At 43.2% G+C, this 26,394-nt stretch overlaps 1 long non-coding RNA gene across 1 annotated transcript in view; it reads left to right on the top strand.

Moving 5' to 3' along the window:
• LOC142863044 (uncharacterized) overlaps positions 1-8,368 on the top strand; it is a 63,905-nt gene extending 55,537 nt beyond the window's left edge. Inside the window, exon 3 of the long non-coding RNA XR_012913926.1 lies at positions 8,080-8,368. This is a non-coding gene — a long non-coding RNA (uncharacterized LOC142863044). The remainder of the gene's footprint in view (positions 1-8,079) is intronic.
• The last annotated feature ends 18,026 nt before the right edge of the window (positions 8,369-26,394 follow it).

Below are 26,394 nucleotides of genomic sequence, written 5' to 3'. Positions count from 1 at the left end.
GCATTCATCTCACTAATGGGAGTTTGGTCCAAGTAGATGCTCCATGCAATATAAGATTGATGAATGAATGAATGAATAAATGAATGAATGGACAGTTCAGCTGCAAGATGGGAATCTGCTCAAAGATGAAATGAGGATGAATCATCCAAACTAGCTTCCTAAGAGGTGTGAGGAGGTGGTTTGGATGATAACACTACCCGGAATGGACTTACGGGGAGAAACCTTGCATGGTATGGGTTTGGGTGGTAGAGACTGTTAAAAATATCGATTCCTTCAACAAATATTGTTGATCATCTTCTACACATCAGGCACTGGGCAAATCCATGGAATATACCAGTGAATAAGGCATTTCAGATCCTTATCCTGATAAATGTAACTGGATATTCTTTAACTTCCTCTAAACCCCGGGAGTGAGTTTTCTTTGCTTCACTAAATCCTTAATTCTCCAAGATAAACTGGGCCTTCTCAGATCCAGATTTACTAGTGCATGGCATTGATCAGAGGGAAAACTGGACCAGAAGTTCCCTGTATTGTTAAGGATTCAAAAAATCCCTCTCTCTCTCTCTTTCCCCCTCTCCCCTTTAATCCTCATATATTCACGTGGTCACATGGAAGTTGGGTGTTGAGTCAAGATTTGTCCTGCTTGGAGCAGTGGCAGCAGAGATTAAGAGATATGGGAAGGGAGACAGAGGCGAATATCAGGATGTACATGAGGATTCCCAGCACCCCAGGCCAGCGTGAGGCACTGTGACCCATCCTGACCCATCTACCCTTTGCTTGGCCATCCCGTCCTTTCCCTGAGAAACCCTCTCCCTTTTAAAAAGCTGTAACCAGCTCCTGAATATTGACTTCTCATTATCTCAGGATTGACAGATTAAGAACCTCAATTTGTCTCAGCCCAGCAATGGGAGAACAAAGCCTAAGAAGATCAATGCTGACCCTACTGAAAACTGATTGGGTTGGAGGGGGGGGATTTCCCTTCTCTGATAGGCTGAGGCCAGGACAGAGTGAGTGAGTTTCCTGATCCTATTGGCTAAGTTTTAAACAAACCAGAAACTGCTAGGTGGTGGTGTTCGTGCCTGTAATCCTAGCACTTTGGAGGTGGGGAGGATCTCTTGGGGTCAGGAGTTTGAGACCGCCCTGGGCAATGAAGCAAGGGGGGTGGGGTGAGGGGAGAAACAAACCACACACACACAAACACACACACACACACACACACACACACACACACACAGATTTGTCCTGCTGAAGCCAGATAGTGTTGTGCTGGAGACGCAGCAGGGGGTGGCATTGTTTTGACAGACCTACAGAGCTTCAAAATGTAAATGGCTTAAATGTAACATGCTGGCTCTGTGAGCTGTCACTCAGAAATCGGTCCAACCTTTCATCTGTCCAGCGTGAGGACTGATCAGTTGTTGGCGAGGGAAAGGTCTGGCTTCAAGTCCATGCCTTTCTTACTCGCCAGCTCTGGGCTTGGGAGAGGAGTGAGGGACAGAAGGCACTGGGGTATTTTGAAAACCTTAGCTTGAACCCTAAGAATAAACCTTAGAGATTGCAAAGCCACAGGGCCCTCATTCTACAGATGCTGTGGGTGAGGAGCTTTATTTATGCCTTAGCTAATCATTTCCCTCGTTCAGTTTCCCCCACTCCACCCTCACCTTAATTACACATTTGGATTAAGGAGCCCCAAAGGAGGGGAAGCTCATTTTCCTACTGGTCACTGACAAACAGAGGTGGAAAAATGAGGGTTATATTTGTCGTGAACAACTCAGTTAGTTTAGGGATGTTGATTCTGTTTGACACACGATTGTTCAAGTCATAGCTGCTTGAATGAAGACGAAGCACTACGCAGTCGATTGATTACATTATTTTAAAAACCTAGACTTATTCCTCCTGCCTCAGGCCCAACATCTGCTCCTCTGGAATTGCTTTCTCTGCCCCACCCAGCCAGAATTTGGCACTTCCTGTATACACCCACCCCTTGTGTGCTTCTGGAAAAGGGTTTGCTGGAGCCTATTGTGATTGTTTGGAGGTATCTTCCGTTTTTTTTTGTTAGTCCATCTCCTTGACAACGAGGAGCCTGTCGTAGTCTTTTCTATAACCTCAGCACCTAGAAAGTATTCAGTAAAAGTCTCATAAATGAAGGAATGAACACTGAATTATATGAGCACCCCACAGTACAGCAGTTATGAGAGAGAGATGGAAGAGTTTTGGGGGGGGGGGGAAGGAGTTCTGAGAGCCAGAAAAGAACAGAGAGATAGACAAAGGGAAAGAGAAAGAGGAACAGCAAACAAAAGAGTGGGAAAGATCAATGCTCCAGGGGGAGACAAAAAATAAGAAGGAAGCAGCTCAGTGGCTTTGAGTAGGATTCCGGGAAAACATAGATCAGAACTCCACCGTTCCTGAGAGCTGGAGTGGATTCCAGCTACCGCTTCCCTCTGAAGTGCGACTTAGAGGATTAGCCATTGTCCCGAGCTCTTTAGCCACTCTTTATCTTTCCCAGCTCCACTCTGAAGGGGACGACTTCAGGAGAACTAATTTTCTGTACTGCAGCCCAGCAGCTAGAATACTACTACTAGAGCCGGATAAAACCACATCTGGCCTCTTGAACTGGTTCGCTGGGTCTTCTTTGTCTCTCTGGTTGAAAAGCAAGGTTTTTGCATCTACTTTGATCATCCATAGAACTGGATCTCACACTCTCTACACAACCACTGCCGTCCGCAATGAGAGAGAGATGCAGGCAGAGGCAGAGGAAGAGAAAGGGGGTTTTGGGGTCCCCACCTCCCACTGACTAGGCTCTTATGGTACGCTCACCACTACCTTCAGCAAGTTAAACCCACTGTCTCACTTAATATCCTGGCCTTTGAGTTAGGCATTTTTATCATTCCCATTTACAGATGAGGGAACTGTAGCTCAGAATAAATAACTTGCCCAGGATCAGATACCTGGCCCTCAGGTTAGAGTCCATATTTGAAGCCAGGATGGTCTGACTCTAGAATCAATTCCATTCATCATGATGTTGCCGAACTATCACCTACCATGAGACATAGGATCACTATTAGGTATGCGATGATGGCCCTGGTGGTGATGATGATATGATGAAACATGATAGCTAAATTGTTATTAATGAACATTTATTTGGTGTCAACACTGTATTAAGGGATTCACATATGTTGTTCTACTGAAACCTTCCAACAACCCAGTGAGGTAGGTTTTATGATTTATTGGTAGATGAGAAACTTGAGGCCTAATGAGATTTAGGGACTCATCCAAGGTTGTCCAGTGAGTTCTGCAGTGGCCAAGCTCAGAATTAAAATAAACTCTGTCTGGCTCTAAAGATGGTGCTAAGACTTGGAAGGGTTAAACCAGAGGATTTCTTCATTGACTGGAGTTCACTTTGATTTATAGAACCTTCCTGGAGGAAGGGTTCTCCAGGGATCTTTGATTCATGCCTCTGCCTTTAGGTAAGTAAGCTATTATCATCTCCTTTTGATAGTTGCAGTGGGGTCAGAGATTTGTAAGAGGGTGGTTCATAGTCACTCAGCTTGGATATTCAGAAATGTGTCTGACATCATTTCAAGTCCCCCTAGGTTGCTGGGTGGTTAATAGTGTCTGCTCCATCTCCCCATATTCTCTTGGCCTTTCTCCATTTCATCCTTCCACCTGGTGCCCAATGTCCATTTGCTGTTCCCAGAGTCCCGGGGCCCTTATTACTCCTGCCCTTCTTGTCTTTTTGAAACCCTTTCCCTCACTAGAATTTATCTGTGTCCCTGCTGACCCTGTCAGGTGGCTGAAGTCAATTTGATCAAATTCATTTGCACTAAAGCATTAAAGGCATATCGTAGCAATCCTTCCAGGTAAGTACTGCATTTTAAAGTCCTCCGTGTAAATCCTGGACCAATGTTGCATAGTGGCAGACAGCCTGAGAGATGTCTTGTGAGGTTGTCTTTTCTGGTTAGGCAAAGCACTCGACCTGTGGATGAGGCTAGTCTCCCGGGCACTTACTGGTTTAGAGAGGTCTTTCCTGGCAGGGCTTCAGTTTCCTTAATCTGCAAAATGGGGATGAGGATTTCTGCCTAGAAGGAGGGGGTTGGGTCTGAAGCATTAAAATCTGTCTAATTCCAGAAATCTAATCTGGGGAGGCAGAGGCTGTCAGGCAGCCAGCAAAATTAATGAGAAAATTGGAGTAAACACCGTGTGTCTCGTTGACTCGGGTTGGGAGAAGGTGACTCGGTGCCAGTCTGCAGAGCCGGGCTCTCCAGGGTGTGCACACTCAGTGTACGTGCCTCTTTGGAGGCGCTGCATGCTCCAAGCTAATGAATTCAAAGCCACGGATGAGGGCTTAGAAAAGAATGCCTCTACCTAGATAGCTTTTGGAGAACCTTTCATTTACTTGAATCGCATCTTAGATCTGCCCTCTGTGATCAAATTAATGAGGAGTAGCACACACACAAAGCCCCTCGGTGTGGGATAAAAAAGACATCATGCTCAATAGGAATGGCAAGAGGGAGAAAGCAATAAGTGATTGAAGAGCTTCTGTGATTCACTGCCTGGGCATAAGCTTCACAAAGCAGGGTTTCTTCTTTTCTCTGCACTGGGAAATGCAAACATCAGGAAGGAGAGAAAGTTGCCATTTGATTGAGTTCCTTGTAATGGGGAGATTCTTTTATAAAGGGTGTGCACAGGAGGAGCTGCCATTCCCTGACAACACGTTTGCTTTAATCAATCAAATATTTTTATTCCTGGTTTATTCCTTTGAGGGGAAATTTGCTTGGCAGAAGGCAGGTGCAAGATGGGCAGCAGGGCCTAGTCCATGCGTCTGTGCTTGGAAAGTGGGAGCAGAGAGTCGGGGACAGGTGTAATTCAGGGTGGGAGCTGCCCAGATTGTCTTAATGACTTTAAGGGTTTTAGTGACCTGGAAGGTGAATTAAAAGGACGTGGTTTTCCCTTTTTATGATAAAGGAGAGGAATTATAACATTGTGCAAGGGTGCAAATGAAATGTGCACAGGAGGGAAACAGGCAATAAAATGAATAAATTGGGCTGTGTACAGGAAAGTCAGCCGGGCAAGCCTAAAGACAAACAGTCCTTAGCCTCAATGTCTGGGATAATGGGGAGTAGCAGGGACCATGGTGAAATACAAAACACTTAGACTGTCAAGGATCTATCTCTGGAGAGTGGCCGAAAACATAGGCTATAGAATCAGAAACCTGGATTAGAATTCCAGTTTTCCCTCTTATTGGTTTTGTGATCATGGGCAGGTTATTTAACCTAATACAGTGAAAACAGGAGGTGAAAAAACAAGATAAGAAGGATGATCTTTGTATTGGTCAGTATAGCTAAAATATACTGTTGTAATAAACACTCACTATTGTGGGTTACATTGTGTCCGTCCAAACTCATATGTTGGAGTTCTAATGCTCAGACCTTACAATGTGACCTTATTTGGGAGTAGGGTTGTCCCAGATGTAATTAGTTAAAATAAGGTCATTAGGGTGGGCCCTATCAAATATGACTGGTGTTCATACAAAATGGAGAAATTTGGACACACACACACACAGGGAAAACATCATTTGAAGAGATGATGGCAAAGATTGGGGTGATGCTTCTATATAGACCAGAGAATGCCACAAATTGCCAGCAAACCACTAGAAGCTAGACAAGAGGAATGGAACAGATTTTGTGTCATCACCCTTAGAAGGAATCTACCTTGCTGAAACCTTGATCATAGACATCTAAGCTCCAGAGCTGTGAGACAATAAATTTCTGGTGTGAAGGCGCCCCACTTGTGGTACTTTCTTACAGCTTCCCTAACAAACAGATACATCTACTGAATCCCCATGGCTTAAACCAAGTTTGCTTCTTGCATATGCTACACGCCCATTTGTGGTTGGCAGAAGACTCTGCTATTTTAGTCAGCCAGGTACCCAGGCTGATGCAGTGGCTGACAGCATCTCAACTTGAAGCTACATGGTCCACAGTAGTAGGGAAAGAGGGCAGGAGGAATGGCATAGCAGCTCTTAAGTATACTACTCACATTTCATTGACCAAAGCAAGTTATCTGACCACACCTAATGTCCAGGGGAAGAGGAAGTGCAATTGTCCATGTACCTGGAAGGAGACAAGAACCAGATGGTGAGCACAAGTCATATCTATCATAACTAAGAATATCTGCATAGAAAAAGAGGTTGGATAAAAATTTTCCAAAACGTACTGGTTGATGTTAGGGTGTCTGGATTATTATACTTTTCGAAGTTTTCTAGAGGACACATATGACCCTAAAGCAGGGAGAAAACGCTTTCCTTTTTTAAGTAAAATAAAGGTTAGGTCACTTATCTAGGCTCACCCAGTTAATAAGAAGAAACTCAGCTCTAATTTTCTTACTTTTTTCTTTCTATTAAGGGAATGGGATAAGGTCAGCATTATGTGTAGTGAAATTCTCTTATCTGAAAGGCTTTACATGAAAGATGAACATGGACATCACCAGGTTGAGTTTATTGTTGCCTAGAAACCTGGTGATAACTTTGAAGAAGTAACTTTGAACAGCGACACTGTCATTTATCACGTTTATATATTCATAAGACAAACTCCCATAGGGAGACTGGTTCAGGAGATGCTGGTGAAAGGGTGTCTATTCAGGGGAAGACAGTCTGTGGGCATAGAGATAAAGAAGAGAGCTGATGGATGAGCAACGATGTCTTAGGTCAGGTTCCCCAGAAGGAGACCCTGAGATGATGCTATATTTGCATGTGACTTATAAAGGGATTGCCCTCACTTCTTCACCAGGAGAAACTGGCAAGGGAGCAGGGGTATAGAGCAGGATGGAGAAGAGGCCAAGCGAAGTGTGCTTTCAGGCTCCATCCCAGCCTGATCCAGTGGGAACTCTGGAGTGTAAATTACACCTTAGAACTGGCTCTGACTTGAGGCAAGAGAACTAGACTTTCATATGCCTGCCCTGGTTGGAACTGGCACCCAGACATTATTAGCTCTCTAAAAGCGAGGCCAGAGCAGATCCAGCAGCCTGAGGTCAGGGGTCCGAAGAAAGTCCCAGTGTGGGCCGTTAGAAGCGGAGCACACAGAAGCTGGCTGAGGGATCACAGAATCGCTAAAGGTGATCTAAGGGCTATTGGGTGGGACGACAGTGAGGACAGAGGTTCTGGCCCTGCAGGTGACTTGTGCTTTACAGTCTGCATGCACAATCCAAGAGCCTGTGGAAAAGAATTTTAATCAAGACAGAGAATGGACTCTTAACCTGTTTCTCGCTGGCAGTGGTGGCTTTTGGCCACAGATATCTCCATTGGTTGTCATTAGGAAGGGCTGACAGATGGTTTCAAATCTGCGTGGATGGCTGGAGAAAAAAGGATGCGTGATATTGACCATGTACGAATTCTTGACACACACTGAGCAATGAAAACTGACAATGCTGTTGAGGGAGGTCGGTGCCCTTATGAAGATTTGACATGTGGGAGAAACTCCCTGGCTCCTTCCCTTTGTCTTCTCTTACTGTCATCTCCACTAGAATCAAGCCTGCCTGCTTCTCATCTTCCCCTCCTTCCTCCTGCCAAATCTAGGAGGCAGTAAGGCAAAGCTTTCCTGGGAACCTATGAGAGAAAAAACCTGCAGAGTCAGATCTGCGTTCAAATCCCAGCTCTACCACTTAGTGATCTTCCTGAACTGATTGTTCCGAATCTCAGTTTCCTTATATGTAAAATAGGGAACACTAACACCTACACCTGTTACGACTGTATTGATGTTAGAGAGGAGTGTAAGCTTTCTGAGTCTCAGTGTCTTAATCTGGACTATAAAAGGTAATGAAATTAATAAACAATGGTGATGATAACTCCTACCTCTCAGGATTAATGTGGGGTTAAGAGAACTAAATGTAGCAGATTGACAGCATAGGTTATTGCACCTGGCCCACCCTCGGTACCCCTTACCCTACACATCTCCTCAAAGGTAAGAAGAATGGGTCTTCCCATTCTCGCCGCTCCTGGCTAGGTTACTTCGCATATAGGCTTAGAACCCATTTGCAGTGCTGCATCTTGGTTTTCTAATAAACATCCTTCTCTTTTTCTTCCAGCCATCATGAGCTATGACCACAGCTGTCTCGGGGTGAGCAGACACAGAGCCCTCCAGAGGGAGAGAAACCCCATCAGGCCAGGCCTGCTGGGCCCAGGTGGAATAACTACGAATGAGAAAATGTCAAGGAACTTATCTTCTTCCTGGTAAATGCCATGGACCAACCTGGACCTGTTTAATTTCTAGGCAGGAAGCACAAATTGAATTCTGCACTACATGCATTTATCGCCTCGCCTTTTTCTGCAGGAATCTAGATGGGGATTAATAGACTCACTCTAAGAGGAAAAGTCACAGGGGGTGCAGGTGAGTCCTTTGTTTTAACAGGCTTTGAAAGGCTGGATCTCTAAGTCTAGTTTAATCTGGGTTCAAGTTAAAGTACGGTAAATTCCAGGCCAGGAAGAATAAACTGGGATGCCACAGAATGTTAGAGATATTTTAATTCAAACTGCCTCACTCAATAGATAAGGAACCTGAGCTCAGGGAGGGGACCAATGTACCCACAGCCATGTATCAAACCGACGGGGACAAAGGCCAGGGCACCTGACTCCTGGGCCAGTGCTCTGGGCAGGGCTTCCCACCTCTGTCATTCATTTCTGTGCCACTGCCATGATTTGTGTCATATTTACACACTGTGTGCACCATTATTAACATGGTTTCTTTAATACTTGAATCAACTCCATTTCTTTTTATTCCTAAATAAATTTATTTTGACAGGAAATTGCTGTAAAGGGAAAGCAAGGATCGTTTGCCACAAATAGAAGGCAACCATAAAAAATAAATGCTCTGAAATGAAGTGATACATTTTAAATATATTAAATTTTAAATATAATTTAACATTTAAATTTAAAATTTTCAATAATTTAAAAGTTAAATTTTAGCAAGGTACTGCTGAGTGGGAAGAGACTGTTCCCTCCTTCTGTTAAAAGGGAGATTTGTCATGTTAAAGAGAACTTGAAAGGCAATAGCTTTCTCACCACAGGAAATGATGTTTGTTAATAACGTATTTATGAGCCACCTAAAATTGTCTCTCGTATCATCAGTGGTCAAGTTGATCAGAAAAGAAAATGTGTGTGAAAGTTTCTAAGGAAATCTAATACTTGGCACTATTTGAGTTAGAATCTCAACTGTGCCACTTATCAACTACTGGACTTGAGCAAGTCCTGTTACCTCTTTCTGCTCTGTTTACTCACTCATGAAATGGGAATAATTGTGTGTGTGTGTCATGGAGTTGTTGCAAGTATTAAGAAGATAGTACAGATTAAACACTCAGTAGCACCAGGTGTTATTGTACTTATCATTATTTAACCTGAGAGTGGTGGTTTGTCTTGTGGCAGGGTTGCAAACTTTATCTGTAAAGGGTCAGACCACAAATATTTTAGCCTTTGCAGTCCATAATAGTCTCTGTTGCAACTACTCAATCTGCCATAGTTAGCAAGGAAGCAGACATATGCAATACAGAAATGAACGGGCATGGCTCTGCTCCAACAAAACTCTATTTACAAAAATAGGTGGCAGGCTGGCTTTGGCTGGCAGGTGGTGGTTTGTGTTGGAGGGTTATAGGTATGGAAACAAAAACAAGCCAAATGCTTTGTAGACTATTTCTGAATAAAATACCTATCTGTATGAGGTAGCATCATACCTATACTTTAGCCCAAATCCCAAACGTTTGAATTTAATACTACACACCTGAAATGTAGGTTCTAGACCCGAAATTCTAGTCTTACTACCTGCCATCATCTTAACTGCTGCCCAAATGGCCATGGGACTGAACAGCTCCTGAACCAGAGGCAGAATGGAGGTTAAAAGCATGGGCCCGAGACTCAGAGTGACTTGAGTTCGCTGCTCACCCTGTGAGGGGTATTATTTTCTTTTTACACATGAGGGAATTGCAGCTGAGTGGGGTGAAGTAATTTGCCCAATGTCATATAGCCAGAAAATTGACATCAGTTCCACAAACATGAAATTTGGTTCTGATCCAAAAACCCCAGGGCCAGCTGCATGCCATCATGATGCTTCCTTTTCTTGTTTCTAATTTCCATGATAAAGAAGGGGGAGAGCTTGATACAGAACTGGAGTTGGAAATAATGTGGATGGTTTAGGACACCATTTTGACCCACAGAGGAAGGAGAATGTAGTCCTTAGGAACCATAAGATACAGTGGAAAGAGCACAGGGCCAGGTCTGCTTCTGTCCTTCCTGGTGAATCCCAGCTGTGTGCCTGGCAGGGCTTCTCACCTCTCTGTGCCTCACTTGCCCCAAATGTAATAATAAGAGCCAGCATGTATTGAGTTTGTACATAGTGCTTCTAATACCTTTACCTCTTTTCTTTTTTCACTCATTCTACAATGTGAATAATACCTTTGTTTTACCTTATCTTCACAACTCTGAGATATTTTTGATCTCCATTGGACAGATGAGTAAGGTGAGGCTTAGAAAGGTCATTTAAATTCCCAGGGCCGTAGAGTTATTTAATAGTAAGTGGTGCAGCTGGGATTTGAATGTTAGTCTGTCTAGTTACAAGTCCAGGTTATTCCAATGCAGGACATTCCTCAAAAGAGTCTTCATTCCTACATAGGAAAGTCCACAAATGAGGATGTATGTGGATGTTTTGTAACTCTAGGATCAGAAGTGACCCACATTGCAATCTTATCATGAGCTTGACATTGTGCAAAGCCAGTCCTTCCAAAGAACCCTATGAACTAGATGCTAATCGTTCCTCTGTCTGCAGAAACTGAGCCTCATAGACCTTAAGTAACTCATTCCAAACCACTCAGCTAGTAAGAAGCAGGCTGGGGTTTGAATCCAGGTTAAACTCACTCTAAAGCCCATGCTCCTAAATAGAGTAACCAAATAGTTTATCATTCGAATTGGGACTCTTTGAGAGAGTGAAAGGGACCACCACCACTTTTATTATTTCCATTTACTTAGAAAGCATTGTAGGAAAGAGTTAAAGTCCTGTGGAAATGAGGCATTTGGGTGCGCTGGGTGCTTGACATTTTTAGGAAGGGCTGAATTCAATTGCAGTGAGAGTTGCTACAAGAGGTGGTGACAGAGCAGCTGGAAGCCTCCTCGTGCGTGTTTCCTTCACTCTCTGACTACAGGCACTGGGTGAAAAGGAGAAATGGATTGAAAGAGTGCTTCAAAGAAATGGAGATAAATGACTTTAGATTCTTCTACCACAAGGGCTTTAGTCCTTTACATAAAAGTTTCATTCCTCTAGGAGACCAATTTTAAAAATAAACATTTGAGTCCCTTAGTCATAAACATGGAAGAGCTTATTACACAGAAGATTTTCTTTTGAGTCTTGCTATTGGCTAGAATTATTGGAAAGGTAAATTTTGATACAGAAATGGACAGAGGGGAAGGTGCAGGACATGAGTTTTTGCCTACCTTAGTGTGGGGTCCTGGGCAGCCAGAAGCTTAGTAGGGTCTAAGAGGTGCCCAGCAGACCAAGAGCTCTGGGGAGGAGATGGTACCAGGAGGGCAGAATACTGCAGCTGCGACTGTGCCAAGCTCCAGGACCAATGGCAAGATCCTGGGAGTCAGAGTGGCACAAGGCAAAGAGGATGGGGGGCCAGGACCCTGGGGTGCTGAGGCCATTTCTGCTAATGTGAGTCTCTGGGCAAGTTAATCACCCTGTGACGCCTCATCTACCAAGCGTGAAGCTTGGCTGAAAATGAAATAATCTCTAAGATCTTTTTCAGCGCTAATACCAAGTGCGATTCTAGACTGTGTCACTAAGTGAATCGTGCTGCGTCTAAGTGAGTAGCTTAGAGCTAAGAGGCTCTTAACTAGAGAGCAGGCAAGACCCAAGCCACTGATCTCTCCCTCCGTCCACATTACCCCATCTCTTTACCTTAATTCTTTTGATGACCAGGGGGAGCTTTTAGCCTCTCCTTGTCCCATTTATCCTTTTAGATCTATGGAGGGGGCAGGAAGGAAGGGCCAGTAAGAGGGGAGGGGGTTGGGCAAAGGCTTCCTATAGGTCTGATCTTTCAGGATCCCAGCGGGGGTAGGGGAGGATCAAGAATTGGCTAAGAGAAAACTCAAAACAGTCAAGGTCCTAGACTACCAATTGCAACAAGGATAAAATCTTATCTGGAGATGGCCCTGGGACTGACAACAAAGTCTAAGGGAACACACTGAGTAACAGGGATTAAGACATTTAGCCTCTCAGTGCTTTGGTTTTTTCATCTTTAATGGGGACTCAGAGGTAGACTAACAGTTCATGGACATGGACTTCGACAGGAACTAGGATGAGTGCTTTACGTGTTATCTCAGTTAACAACCTTTCAAGGTAAACATTATCTTCATTTTACGGAGGAAAAACCAACAGTTTAGAGAAGACAAATCTCTTGCCTGTCTTTGCAGCTCAGAAGTAGTAAAACTGGGATGCATACCATGTCTGCCTGACCCTAAGGTCCAAGGCTGGTCTACTACTCTTGCCACCATTTTATGAGAAGTCCGATTTCACTCTCTAGCTCACTGGGCAGGCTCTGGTGCGGAGGATAGGAAAGCAGGGCTGAGTCCAAATGAGTCCAAGACTCATTTATTAGCCTGTCATTTGGGGCAAGTTACTTAACCTCTCTGAGTTTCAGTCTCCTCATCTATATAATGGAGGATTAGAATAGTGCTTACCTCATAGATTTGTTGTGAGGATTAGCTGAAATTGTCTGTGTTAGGTTTTGGGCCCATGGCAAGGGCTTCATACTTTTTAGCTACTACTATTATTGATATTATTCTTAAATTATATGCAAACCACATGCAAATAAACCTGTGAATCCCCTGAGTTTACCGCTGAGTGGGGCCTTCTGATGAGTCCCTGCTGGTCCAGGGCCACTTGCGAAAGCTGAGAAGCTTTCCACCCCACCATCATCAGAAAAACTATCCTGACATTTGGATGGTTCACCAGGAGGGTTTGCAAAATGTCATCATCTGATCGCCACAACTAACACTTGAGGTTGGGAACACAGATGTGCTAACCACCTTCTTCAGGTAAATCTGGACTCAGACCGCTGGAGGTGGGACACAAGTCTTTTGAAATAAATAAATACATAAATAAATAAATCCCCAAGCCCAAGCTTTTATCTGCTATATTATAAAGAATAAAAGTGGGTGGATTTCAAAGAGAACTGGGTTCCATTTCTTGGAGCCTTCAGATGGATGTATGAATTTATGCTTCTACGTGCCTATGAATGGATAAATGGCTGGATCAATGAGGAAAGCTCAAAGAGTGGGTTCTGGAAAGAACACCCCTGATGCAGGGAAGGGATGCATTCAAGCTTGGTTTCATGCCTGTCCCCTCTGGAATTCTTAGGAATTTGGTTTTTGGACTCCAACTCGGAATGACTTGGCATTCTATCTAATTCAGACCCTCGGCTGTGTCTACCAGGAGCCAGCCAGGTTCATTCCTTCCCCTCCTGCTTTCTCCTAGAGCTGGTGTCTGTCAAACCCCACTGGGGACTTGTTGAAACGCTCTCACCCTAGTGCATTCCCTCCCGAAAGCTTACTGGATGTGGGCTGCAGCTGGTCTCCAGGAGCTGCCCACTAGGCTTTGGGAGGCGATAATAACCACACTTCCATGACCCAGCTGGGCCTGCTTGGCCGTGGAGGTGCCGGCCTGCTCTTGCCCTCCCGGGACTCTGTTAGGCCCGCTGGCTGTGGGAGGAGGAGCAGCGGTGTGCCCTCCTGGCCAATCCGCGACGCAACAGCGGCCTCCTGTGGCTCTCACCAGAGCTACAGCCACTCGAGTCTGGTCTCTCAGTAGGTTCTGCGGATTTCTTTATTCTTTCCATTTATATTTATTGAGGCCTACTGTGTGCCACGCATGGTTCCAGACGCTGAGGACATCGCAGTGCACAAAACAAAGTCCTGGCTCTCATGAAGTTTACGCTTTAGTGTGCGGGTGGGTGGGGGAGCTAAGAAATATACACAGTACATATACGTACATGTGTAAATAGATACTGCATGGTCGGAAGAACTAAGGAAAAAAATTAAGCAGAGAAGTAAGGAGGGGCGGAGGAAAGCAGTTTTCAATAAGGTGGACACGCTGATAAGGGGACAGCCAAGTGAGACTTGAGAGCGGTGAGGGAGGGCTATCCAGGGGGAAGAAACGGCCAGGGTGGAGGCTTCAAAGTGAGTCGGGGCCTGGCCTATCTAGGGACAACGAGACACAGCAGCGTAGCTGGAACCACCTGTGAGAGAGTAGCAGGGGCGCTGTCTGAGAGACGGCGGGGCCACATCACGTAAGGCAGAGGGCCTCAAAGTGTGGCCCCCAGTCCTGCAGCATCCGAGTCGCCTGGGAACTTGTAGAAATGCACATTTTCAGGCCCTGCCTCAGACTTACTGAGTCAGAGACCCTTGAGAAAGCTGAGAAGCTTTCCACCCCACCATCATCAGAAAAACTATCCTGACATTTGGATGGTTCACCAGGAGGGTTTGCAAAATGTCATCATCTGATCGCCACAACTAACACGTGAGGTAGGGAACACAGATGTGCTAACCACCTTCTTCAGGTAAATCTGGACTCAGACCGCTGGAGGTGGGACACAAGTCTTTTGAAATAAATAAATACATAAATAAATAAATCCCCAAGCCCAAGCCCAAGCTTTTATCTGCTATATTATAAAGCATAAAAGTGGGTGGATTTCAAAGAGAACTGGGTTCCATTTCTTGGAGCCTTCAGATGGATGTATGAATTTATGCTTCTATGTGCCTATGAATGGATAGATGGCTGGATCAATGAGGAAGGCGCAAAGAGTGGGGAAGGAGCCCGGCAGTTTGTGTTTCAACAAGCCCTCCTGGTGAGCCTGGGAACCGCTCGCTTGTTTGAGGCCTCACTGGCCATTGTGGGGACTTTGGCTTTTATTTTGAGTTGAGAAGCTGCTGGGGAGTTTTTGGGTAGAAGAGTAAAATGATCTGACTTCAAAACCAAACCAAACAAAACACACTTGTGCCTGGGCCCTACCCCGAGAGATTCTGGTGGAATGGATCTGAGGTGCGGCCTGGGATTTGGAATTTCTCGAACTCCCCAGGTGGTGCTAATGTGCAGCCAAGTGTGGGGTCACCAGCCTTCCGGGTAGGGAAGAAGCAGGGAGCAGAGCTGGGAGGCCACTGCTGTGACAGACGTGAGGAGTGTGGCTGCTCAGACCAGGGCAGCAGCCGAGAAGGAAAGGAAGTGGTCAGACTCTGGATCTCTTCTGAAGGTTGAACTGTCAACATTTGCTGATGGATTGGATGCAGGTGTAAGAGAAAGTGAAAGGTCAGGGTGACTCTGAGCAACTGGAAGGATACAGTTTCCATCTACTGAGGTGGGGAAGACTGCAGGAAGACAAGATTTCTCCAGGGAGGGGACACAGGAGTTTGATTCTCAACATGTTAGGTTCGAGATGTCTATTTGAGATGTCTAGGTTGGATATCTAAGTGTGTGAGCCATCAGTGATAGATGGTGTTTAAAGCCTTAAGGCTGGATGAGATCAGTTAGGGAGGAAGTGCCTGGGGCAAAGGAGGTAGGTAGAGAACCGAAGGTGAGTGGTGCCCCAGGAACCCAAGTGAAAAAGTGTTTCATGAATGAGGGAGTCGTCAATCATCACTAGCTACTGACCAGTCAAGTAAGATGAGGTCTCAGAAGCGACCACTGGATTTAGCAGCATAGAGGTCACAGGGGACCACAATGCGAGTGGAAGGATTAGAAGAGGCACAAAGGTCTCTTTGTGGAATGGGAGGAAAGGATTTGGGGACAGAGAGAACAAACAATTCTTTTGCAAAATTTTGCTGCAAACAGAAGGTGTTGGGGGAGAATAGGGTCAAGAAAGCCTTTTTAAAAAAAATATTAGAGAATTAGCATGTTTATATCTTTGTTCAGAAAGATCCTCCTGTGCAGGGAAAAATTAGTAGATACTTTAATAGAAACAAACGTTTATTAAGCACGTTTTTATGCTCCTGGCACTGTGTTTAATGTTGCATGTGAATTATTTTCCTCACGTTTCTTCCTCACTACAATCCTATGAGGAGGTTCTATTATTATCTCCAATTTATAGACGAAGGAGCCTGGGCTCTGAGAAAGGTACTAACGTTCCCAAAGAAACATAGCCAATAAGATGGGAGAGCAGAGGAATCTCCTCCAGAGCTGGAGCTCTTTGCCTTCGCTCTGCACAGCCCAGCCATCAGCCTTCCTGCATGCGGGATGACCTTTTAAGTGCTTGGATTTGGGGTGCTCAGCTAGAAGGAAAGAACTGACTCAAAACAGCAGCAGGGACATTAACGATCGAAAGTAATCGTGACTGCAGCACTGTGTTATAAAGTCTCTGAGTGTCTAGAAAAGCTTCCACAGTTCTAGTTCTCTTATTCTTTGCTATTGTGCAGAACTGTTTACTGCCTGGAACGTTCTGGGCACTCACTCTGCCAATGATAATACTGATGAACACACCACACCTGCAGGCTGCAGTCTCCCGGATTCCATTAAACATGCCCTTTCCTTTGCTGTGGGCCTCCATGCCCAGACTCCCTACCTCTTCCTCACATGCCCACCCCTCTCTGTACTGGGCTGCATGCCCTTTCCAGCACAGCATCTGCTGCTAGGTACTGCTGTGACAGTCCTTATCCTTGGTAGAGGCAAAAAGAAATCTGTACCAGGTTGAATAGTGTTCACCAAATTTCATGTCTACTTGAAACCTCAAAATGTGACCTTATAGGTCTCTGCAGGTATATTTAATTAAGATGAGGTCATACTGGATGAGGGTGGGCCCTACTCCAATGAGTGGTGTCCTTTCTTATAAGAAGAGAAAACAGACCCATAGGGAACATGCCATGTGACAATGGAGGCAGAGACTGATTGATGCAGCTACAAACTAAGAAATGTTCAGGATTGCTGGTAACATCAGAAGCTAGGAAGAGGCAAAGAAAGATCCTTCTCTAAAGCCTTCAGAGAGCCTGTCAACACCTTGATTTCAGACTTCTAGCTTCCAGAACTGTGAGACAATAAATTTCTATTGTCTTGAGCCACCAAATTTGTGGTAATTTGTTACGGTAGCCAAGGAAACTAACATAGTACCCATTGGTCAGAACTTGGCAATACACCTGTGAAGGATTTTGTGGTACCCCTATGTGTCATATACATCAATTAGTGTGGCACTGGATTGAGATCGTTAAGAACACATTAAGGAGAGGCACAGAACGATACATCTGGGAGGAGTTTTGGAGATAATGTAGTTCAGCCAGCTTAAAGATGAGGAGAGTAAAGTCCACGAAGGGCAAGAGGCTTATCCAAGGTCACATGGCTATTTAATTGCAGGCCCCATATCTGCTTGGTTCACATTGCATCCTCTGTAACCTGGAATCCTGCCTGGTACCTAGCAGGTACTCAGTAAACATTTGAATGAATGAATGAATGAACGAATGAATGAATGAATGAAGAGAATGCAAATGTCTGATCTCCAGCTCAGAGTTCTTTCAAATAATGTTCTCATGATACTTGCTTAGATTAAAACCAACACTAGTTTGTTTAAATTGGCAATTTTAACAATTGGCAATTGGCAATTGCTTTTCTCTACATACTCAGGTTAATGCCTACCAGCCACGGAATGATTTCATGTTGTTAAAAATGTTAAGGCTTCTGGGAGATTTAACCATAAAAATTTCTAACATTGAAGTATAATGCTTTGTAGTTTTTCCTTCACCACCTAGAAAGGACTTTCCTGTCCAGTTGGATATTCCTCTTTAATAAAGGGCTGAGTTTCCTAAAAAACAGTGCCACCTGAAATTTACTAATATAACATCAACCCACTGACTCTAGTTATATTTAGCCTCAGGCCCTGGAGATAAATTCTTGACTGGTTGTTCACAGGGATAAATGCAATATGAATAGCCACATTTATTGGGCAACTATGGTATTGCAGATATCTGGTAAGTACTTTGTTACATTATTATCACCAATCTTCACAATAAGGATTAATGATGCCTATAAAGGTATTGATTGTTCCTTTGTTGTACAATAAGGCAGCCACTAGCCTTGGAAGGAGCTCTTTTTGGAGGACTGACATTAGCAGTGACATGCTGATGGTTTGGTGAACATATGGGAGGATACTGTTCTGGGTTTTAACACTTCTGAGAACTTAAAGGATAAAGTCCCTCAAGCATGCAAAAACATACTTACAGAAATGTTTGTTGCAGACATGTTTGTAAAAGCAAAAGATTGGAAACATCTACAACAGGGGTTGGTTAAAGGGCACATTCCATTAATAGAATTCCAGAAAGCCACTCAAAGGAATGAGGCAGACCTATAGGTACTGGTATGGGAAAATGTCCAAGACACAGGATCTGAACCATACAGTCCCATTTGTATTAAATAAATACAATTATATAGAATATATATAGGAAGGGAAGTAGAAAATAAAGATAGCATAATATTTGTGTGAAATAAAGACAGCTCTGGAGAATATATGTATATATAGAAAGAGAGGAAGGGAGAGAGGGTGAAAATTTCTGGAAGGATTATAAAATGCCCCTAATATATGGTGAGTATAGCTAGGGAGCCAGAGGTGGGAGACAAAGAAAAGTGTGTTTATTTTTTAACCTAAAAACCTTCTATATTGTTCATATTTTTAAATAATGTGCATATATTAAGCTTATAATTTAAAACCCAGTTATTTAAAAATAATAAGAAAACAGAGTATGTGACTTGTTATTAACACGCTTGGGGTCTGCAAAGAGACTGCGAAGAAATCATGCAAGCTTATTTCTATACTGATGGTCAGAAATTAAGAAAAAGTTGGCTCACAACAGAATTTATACTGATACATTCAAGCTCAGGTTAATAACATGCTCAGAATAGACCAGGGATAGCAGCACTGAACATATTCAAAACAGAGTTGGCCAAGCTGTTAGAGGAAAGATATTCTAGAGCACAAGTGTTGGGCAGATGGATGGTGCAAGATGCTTCCCAAAATGTTACTAACTCTCAAAAGAATATGGAAAAATGTAATATGTAACATGAATTCTTAATCTATAAGGGCCTCTTTTTTTCTTAAGGATACATTCCTTTCCAAATTCTTTCTCCTGCTATGGCAGCCTAATTTTTGAGCCATTAGATAGTAAACTATAAAATCATAGAATGATCTTAATATTTACTGATTGCTTTCTTTGTGCCAGGTGTCTTAGCCCTTACAACAACCTGGCACAATAGGGTTTTCACAAATAGGTACAGTGATAAAGAAATAACTTGTCTGAGGTCACTTGGTGAGTAGGTGGTGGAGCCACCATGTCTACCCTCCTTCTTGCTAAGGTATGTGCAGCTCAGCATTCTAGAGAGGAGAGGTCTCTTAGGCATCCCCTTAGTCTATAGGTAGTGGCCAAGGTGACCCTGGAACTCAGGTATCTATCTCCAGGGTGTGCTCTTTCATCCTAACAGACCTCCCTTTAGGCCTTGCATATATAGCAGGTGCGTCCAGATAATGTTAAATTGGGGCTGTTACATGTCCAATAATGTAACAGAATGCCAATAATTAGGTTCCTTTCTGAAACCTGCACTTCCCAAACCTGAATATCCACTTTTTTATTTTTGCACTTTCCCCATTCCCCTAAGCACCACCTGTCAATTCCATAGTCTATGGAAGGTGAATTACTGTGGCACTAGCTACTTAAAATCAACTAAATCAAAAATGGATATGAAAACACAGGATTATTGGTTAAACAGTTTTCTTCTAACACATATTTTGAAGTGTAACATCGGTCATTTCACCCCTCTTTAAAACCATTTAATTTGCCTTAGAACGAAGACAGATCCCTAGCCTTGGCTTACACAGGGCTCTGCAGTCTGGCCCTGGTCCATCCTGGTCTTCTTTTGTCTGCTCAAATGCACCTAGGCTCCCACTTTTCATGGCCTTTGCATATGCTTTTCCATCTGGCTGGAACATTCCTCCCCTGAGCAACTCCTTCATAGGAAGCAGCTTAAAGGTCACTTCTTTGGAGAGGCCTTACCTGACCCCCTGGATAGGCCTTGGAGGCTCTTGTCCCACATGTACTTACTTGATCATGACATGTCTTTCCCCTGAGGATCACATTTATCTTGTTTATCACTGTGGCTATAGTCCTCTTGGCCAGCCTGCTATATGTTAGGTGTCTTCCAAATACTTATTGATTAAATAAATGAGAGAAGAGAAAAAAAACAAAAAAACAACACCTATGTAATACACATAAGAGAGATCTCCGAAAGCCTAAAAGTTGTACACATCTATGATTTCAGAGCTTATAATTTTATACCCAAATATAATAATGTATACTTATAATGATGTCTCCAAGTTATTAACAAAGGGTCTGTCTGTTCAGTGTGTTTCTTGCCAGAAGAGGTGGCACTGAAATTCATTTGAAAACTGTTTCTGTTAGAATTGAAAAAATGTTTCTTAAAATGGGGATAATAACTATCTGAAAAAACAAAACACATAGTAAAATACCTATCGATGCCATATATGGTGTAACTCTATTTAAGTTAATGTAAGCTGTATTTATGAATTTTTATATTGCACGTGGGTACATTTTATTTTTCCCCATTTTACCAAGTCCCCAAGAAGTTCACGGTAAGAAAACAATGAATTTCTTTCTCCATTAGCTTTGTCATTGCCACTTTCAAGTGGCTCACTGCCCATAAATTTCAATATTTTCCCCAAAATAAATGGTAAAGACTCCAGTCTTCTGTTTTATCTTAATCACTTCCTTTGTTTTCAGAACAGCCAAGTAGTATATTTTCTTCATCTTCATCAGGTAAGGAGGTAGATTGAGGCAAAGATGCTAAATGCTTTAAGTTCACACAATTAATCAGTATTCACCCATGCATCTACAGCAATGATACAATAAGTATTTAGTGATTGCCATCTTGATGCCAGGGAATAGAATAAGAAATAAGATAGGTTAGGTACCTATTTTCATGGAGCTGATGTTCTAGGGGAGAGAAATATACAATAGACAAGTAAATAAATAAATTAATATCAAATAGTGACAAACACTATGATAAAAATAAAAGAGAAATGAAATAGTTTTTCAACCATTACCCTAACCCTAACCCTAACTCTGGGAGCAACTACTTTATTTATTTATTTTTCTTTTGCACAGCTCCATGTGCAATCTTTTCCCTTTAGGGAGCAACTGCTTTAGTGTGGTTAGGGAGGCCTCTCTGAAATAATGACAACTGAGCTGACAACGGCAAAAAGAAGCCAATGAAAGGAACAAGGGGGGGGGGGGATCTGGGTAGAGGGAACAGCAGGAACAAAGATTTTGAGGTGGGAACAGACTTGGTGTGTTGGAGGAACAGCAAGGAGGCCACTGTGGCTGGGATGCCATGGGTGAGGTGGATAGTGGTGGACCATGTGCTCAAGACACATGGGAAAGAGCCAGATCATAATAGTGTCTTGTAGGCCATGGCAAGGTGTATGGATTTTCTTCTAGTGTTTTCGTCCAGCGAAGATAAACATTGTGGATTATAAGCAGTGGGCGACTTGATGGTATTTATGCTTTTGAAAGTTCCTTCTGGTGGCAATGTGGAGAATGGATGACCCAGGGACAAAAGTGGAAGCAGGGAGCTCAGTGGGGACCATCAAAAAGTACAGGTGAGAGATGATGGTGTCTTGTACTAGGATGGTGTCAGTGGAGGTACAGAGTAGAAGATGGATTGGATGAATGTTTTTTGAAGTGAGACAATAGGACTTGTGTGGACCTAATGCACATGGTGAGTTAGGCAAATGAAGTCAAGGATGATGCAGGCTTTTGGCTTGAGAAAATGCATAGATGGTGGTGTCATTGGCTGAGGGAAGATGGCAGGGGGAGGGACTGGAGTATTCTTTTGGTGTTAGGTAAAGCATTCAAAAATTCCATTTTGGACATATTAATTTTGAGATGCCATTGAGAGATGCCTGGCTAAGTGGAGATGCCAAGTAGGAAGGCATTAGATTTACAAGTCAGAAAGGGAGCATTTGGAGCTGGAAATTTACATTTGGGAGTGACCAGTGGGAAGATGGTATTTAGAACAGTGGGTGGTGTCACCAAGGAAGAGAGTGCTATTGGAGAAGGGGCAGCCATACCTCCCAAGCCTTCATCCTTAATTCTCACATTGACCAATGGACGTAGTCACATACCACAGCACAAGTTCCTCCTGTTCCAGTAAGTGCAACGAACAATTATTGTCTCTTGTCTCTTCTATGTGAACAGTGTTACCCTAAGAAATACAAAGAAGTTGATATATATACTAACATATGATGCCATTCCTCAAGTTGCTCAAAAGCTGGTAAGGAGAGAGGAACTGTAATATAAAAGGTAGAATATGTTAAAGTACTTCCAAGGGAGTGGAGAGGATTTTCAAAAGGTAAATTTGGGAAGATAGGATGGGAGCAGATCTTGGAGGGCCAAGGAACTGGATTTTTCTTTCCTGCTTAGACAAAAGGGCACCATTGAAGACTCCTGAGTTGCCTGATCAGATTAACACCTTTTTTCTTCCATCCATGTCTTATTTATCCTTCCATGTCTAGCTCAAATCTCACCCAGTCTACAAAGCATTGTTCATCCTCTGCTCACACACTCATGTTTCAGCTTTAAGTCTTTCTGCATTTATTATCTAGTTCTAATCCACTTAGCACCCACTAATACACTTTTTCAGATGGTTTATTGCAGGAACATCTTATTTTCTCAACTGGTTTGTAAATTCATTTTGAGCAGGATCCATGACTCGAATCCTGATCCATGGCAAGAAACATAATAAACCCCCATGCAATGGCTGGTGCTTCAAGTATCACCTCTTAAGGAAATTCTTCTGACTTCCAATTGGATCAGGCTCCTTTGTTCTAGGCTTTCATAGAATCATTTCCTTTAGCACACTGCTCAGTTTTTAACTATACACCCTATATGTGACTATTTGAATTGAATCTGTCTTTCCACAGGATATAAGTTCTCAAAGAGCAGAGACCACATCTAGTTTTGCTCATAGTAGTGTCCCCAGTTTATGTGCAAGAAACATTTGCTGAAAATTAAATGAACAGGTATGGTCTCAGCGGTTCGAGGAGTCAAGGGGCTATGAGTGGAGTAGCCTTAGGAATGGTACAACTGTCTGCTTGCATTGTTCTGAAAAAACAATGAACCTCACACTGCAAAAATACTACATCAGAACCTAGCTACTTGGGAGGCCGAAGTGGGAGGATTGCTTGATCCTGGGTATGCGAGGTTGCAGTAAGCTATGATTGCACCACTGCATTCCAGCTTGGGTGACAGAGTAAGACCATGTCTCTAAAAAAAAACAAACAAACAAAAAAAAGAGCTATTTAATAAATAAAGCCTTTTGCCAACATTACAACCTGGAACTATTTTCCTTCAGGGACTAGGAGCCACCTGTTTAAAATGCGAACATCAAGGTAGATAGTGCCATATTCCTTTTAGTCACTACTTGTCATAGAGTAAGAAGTTCTATTTGTTCTTTGGATAAAGGCAATTAACTAACAGAAATGGTGATCCTAATTACCCGGTAAATTTAAGATGAATGAACAAAAGATGTGTAAAGTATAAAATGGGTGATGTTGAGGCTGCCTACATGAGGGCAAGCCATGTCTACCTGAGAACGTGTATGTAATAGATTCTGAGTGCTATATAAAAGGGTGACATTTCTTCCTGTCTTTGTAATCTCATTAGCAGATTACCCATGATTTGCATCACAGCCTGGTTTAATGTTTACTCAATAACAAACTCTTCTCTTCCTTTTTTACATTTGTGGGGAGGGTTGTCTAGGCTATCAAGATATTTTATCTTTGTCCGGGTATGGTGGCTCATGCCTGTAAACCTACGCTCTCAGAGGCCAAAGGGGGAGGATTGTTGAGCTCAGGAGTTCAAGACCAGCCTGAGCAAAAGAGTAAGACCCCCATCTCTACTAAAAATAGAAAAATTAGCTGGGTGTGGTGGTGTGCACCTATAGTCTCAGCTACTCGGGAGGCTGAGAAAAACAAACAAACAAACAAACAAACAAAAAATACTACACTACATCAGAAGGAATTTCTTCTGATGAACTTCCCTTCTGCTTAGGGACAAACTATTTCCCAGAGGATGGCTCTTGTATCCGAAAGAGGCCCCTTAAACGCTGATTTATCATCACTTAGGACACTTGAGCCCTCCCTTTTGCACAGCTGAGCTGGAGGCAAAGCGGAGTGTTCCAACTGTTGGGAAGAATAAGCACACTGGCAGCAGCCACAGATCCTCTAGGCAGATGGAGTGACATATGTGTATTTACATATATATATTTCCTAATCAATAGGTTCCAGCAAAAACATGAAAACTCAAGAACATGATTAGAATTTAAGGGGCTCTGAAGGAGTTTAATTTCTTAAAGAAAATTAGTGCAATTGTTCTTTAGCGCAGATGACTTCAGGAAAAAAACAGCACTACTGAATGATCAAATGTTCCCCCCTAAATATGTAAATCTTCTCTTCCAATTTAGATACTAGCATTTTTTCTAAGAAATTTATTTCTGGGGCTAGCCAAAAAGGGGCTTTGAAATCTAACCGTATTTCTGGCCCCTGCCTGTCTCCCCTCACCAGGCACACAGGACTATTTTTTTGTTTCTCCAAGAGGCCAACCTTGCCATTGATCTTTCCTCTGCCTGGAGTACCCCTCCTCCTAGTCTTTGAATCTCATCACTTGGGTCTCAGCACAATGCCCTCTTTTGACAGGCTTTTCTGACTCCCGATTATATAGACACCCTGACAGTCACTATCACTGCAGAGGCCCTGGCTCGTGGGAGAGCACCTGGCACATAGCAGGCGGTCAGTAAATATGTTAATAAATCAATAGGTTAACATAAGCCAATTATGCTCCCAGCAGAATCTCGTAGCCTGTCTGCTGTTTGAGCCATGTGTATTGGAGACAATGTAAGTGATGGCTTGAAGATTTAGCCTAAAATATACTGCTCCTGATTTTTGCTTTGTTCATGCATGTGATTATCTTCAAGGAAGATTTGCAATTTTATCCACCACAGAACCACATTTTATTCCTGTAATTCACGTGAAGATGACCTTGTTGTCTACAACTTCCTGTTGTCTACAACTTCTATTCTTCCCTCTTTTCTTAACAGAAACCCAAACTTTGGGACAATGTGTTCAGTTAAAAATATCCATGCTCATCTCCTCAGGCTTTCTTACAGCTACAGCAGACAGTCACATAACCCAGTTCTTGCTGTTGAATAGCAGAAGTGGGGTGAGGCTTCGGGAAAGCTACTGCTTTCTAGATAAAAAGGTACAGACTCAGCTACTATGTTATCCTTTGACCGTCTACCTTTCTCCCCACCTGGAATGTAGACACGATGCTGAAGGTGACGTTCTGTATAGCAGGTGCTATCAGTGCCCTGCCCATCAGTTCCTTGACACTCATCACTATTAATATATTCACCACAGGATTCCTATAGAAAGCTCCTGTGATTCTCTGAGGGCTTTTGCTGGCCACAGGATCATGCTTAGCCCATATGTGGTGCGCAGAAAGTGCCAGGGAGTTAATGATCCTGGGAGCAGGCTTTAACTAAAGACAGGTGGGAGTTGGTGGATAAATATCCCAGCTCCTTGGCTTTGAGGTAGGACACCTCTGGGGCATGAGCTACATACACTGAGGGCAGAGAGGGCTCCCTAGTGGTGCTGAACACATTGCCATGGCAGTAATACACTCATTAATGCATCCTGTGTTGGCTTTCTTCTCCTCCCTCACTTCCCCACTCCCCTACCTTTGGGGATCACCTAACTCCCATATAAACTATTTGTACACAAATCTGTCTCAGGAACTCTTCTGGAGGAACTCAACCTAAGACATCTTATGACCCTGAAGACGAAAGCCACAAGCAAAGGATGAAGAGGAATCTTGAAAATCATCTCCCTTGAGCCCCTACACCAGCCTCAAACTGCCAATCTCTGGACTTATTTTAGGAAAATAAATCTCTTATTTGGATAAGCCTCCATTATTCCTAAGGCATGAAGCCAAATACAATTCTATAATAAGAGAGGTGTGGAGGAATTTTTAGTTGACCACAAATGCAACCCTAGTCATCAGCTGGACGTGGCTGCTAACAAAGCTGACACTCTGGCTGCATTACTAGCCCCTTACACTGTATGGCATGTTATTGCTAAAACAGCATTTGCTTACATGTTGCCCTATTTAATCCTCATGTCAATTCTGCCAGATAGCTATCATCAACTCCATTTTACTGAAGCCTAGAAAGGCTGAGTCATTTGCCCAGAGTTATAGGCTAGTGGTGAAATAGTTTCCAAGTCTAGCAATCTTTTGCCATAGGGAGACAGGGGCTAGGCTTT

Source organism: Microcebus murinus, chromosome 21, assembly GCF_040939455.1.
Source record: "Microcebus murinus isolate Inina chromosome 21, M.murinus_Inina_mat1.0, whole genome shotgun sequence".
In the NCBI taxonomy this organism is placed as follows: Eukaryota; Metazoa; Chordata; class Mammalia; order Primates; family Cheirogaleidae; genus Microcebus; species Microcebus murinus.
This window is presented reverse-complemented; position numbering and strand designations above follow the sequence as displayed.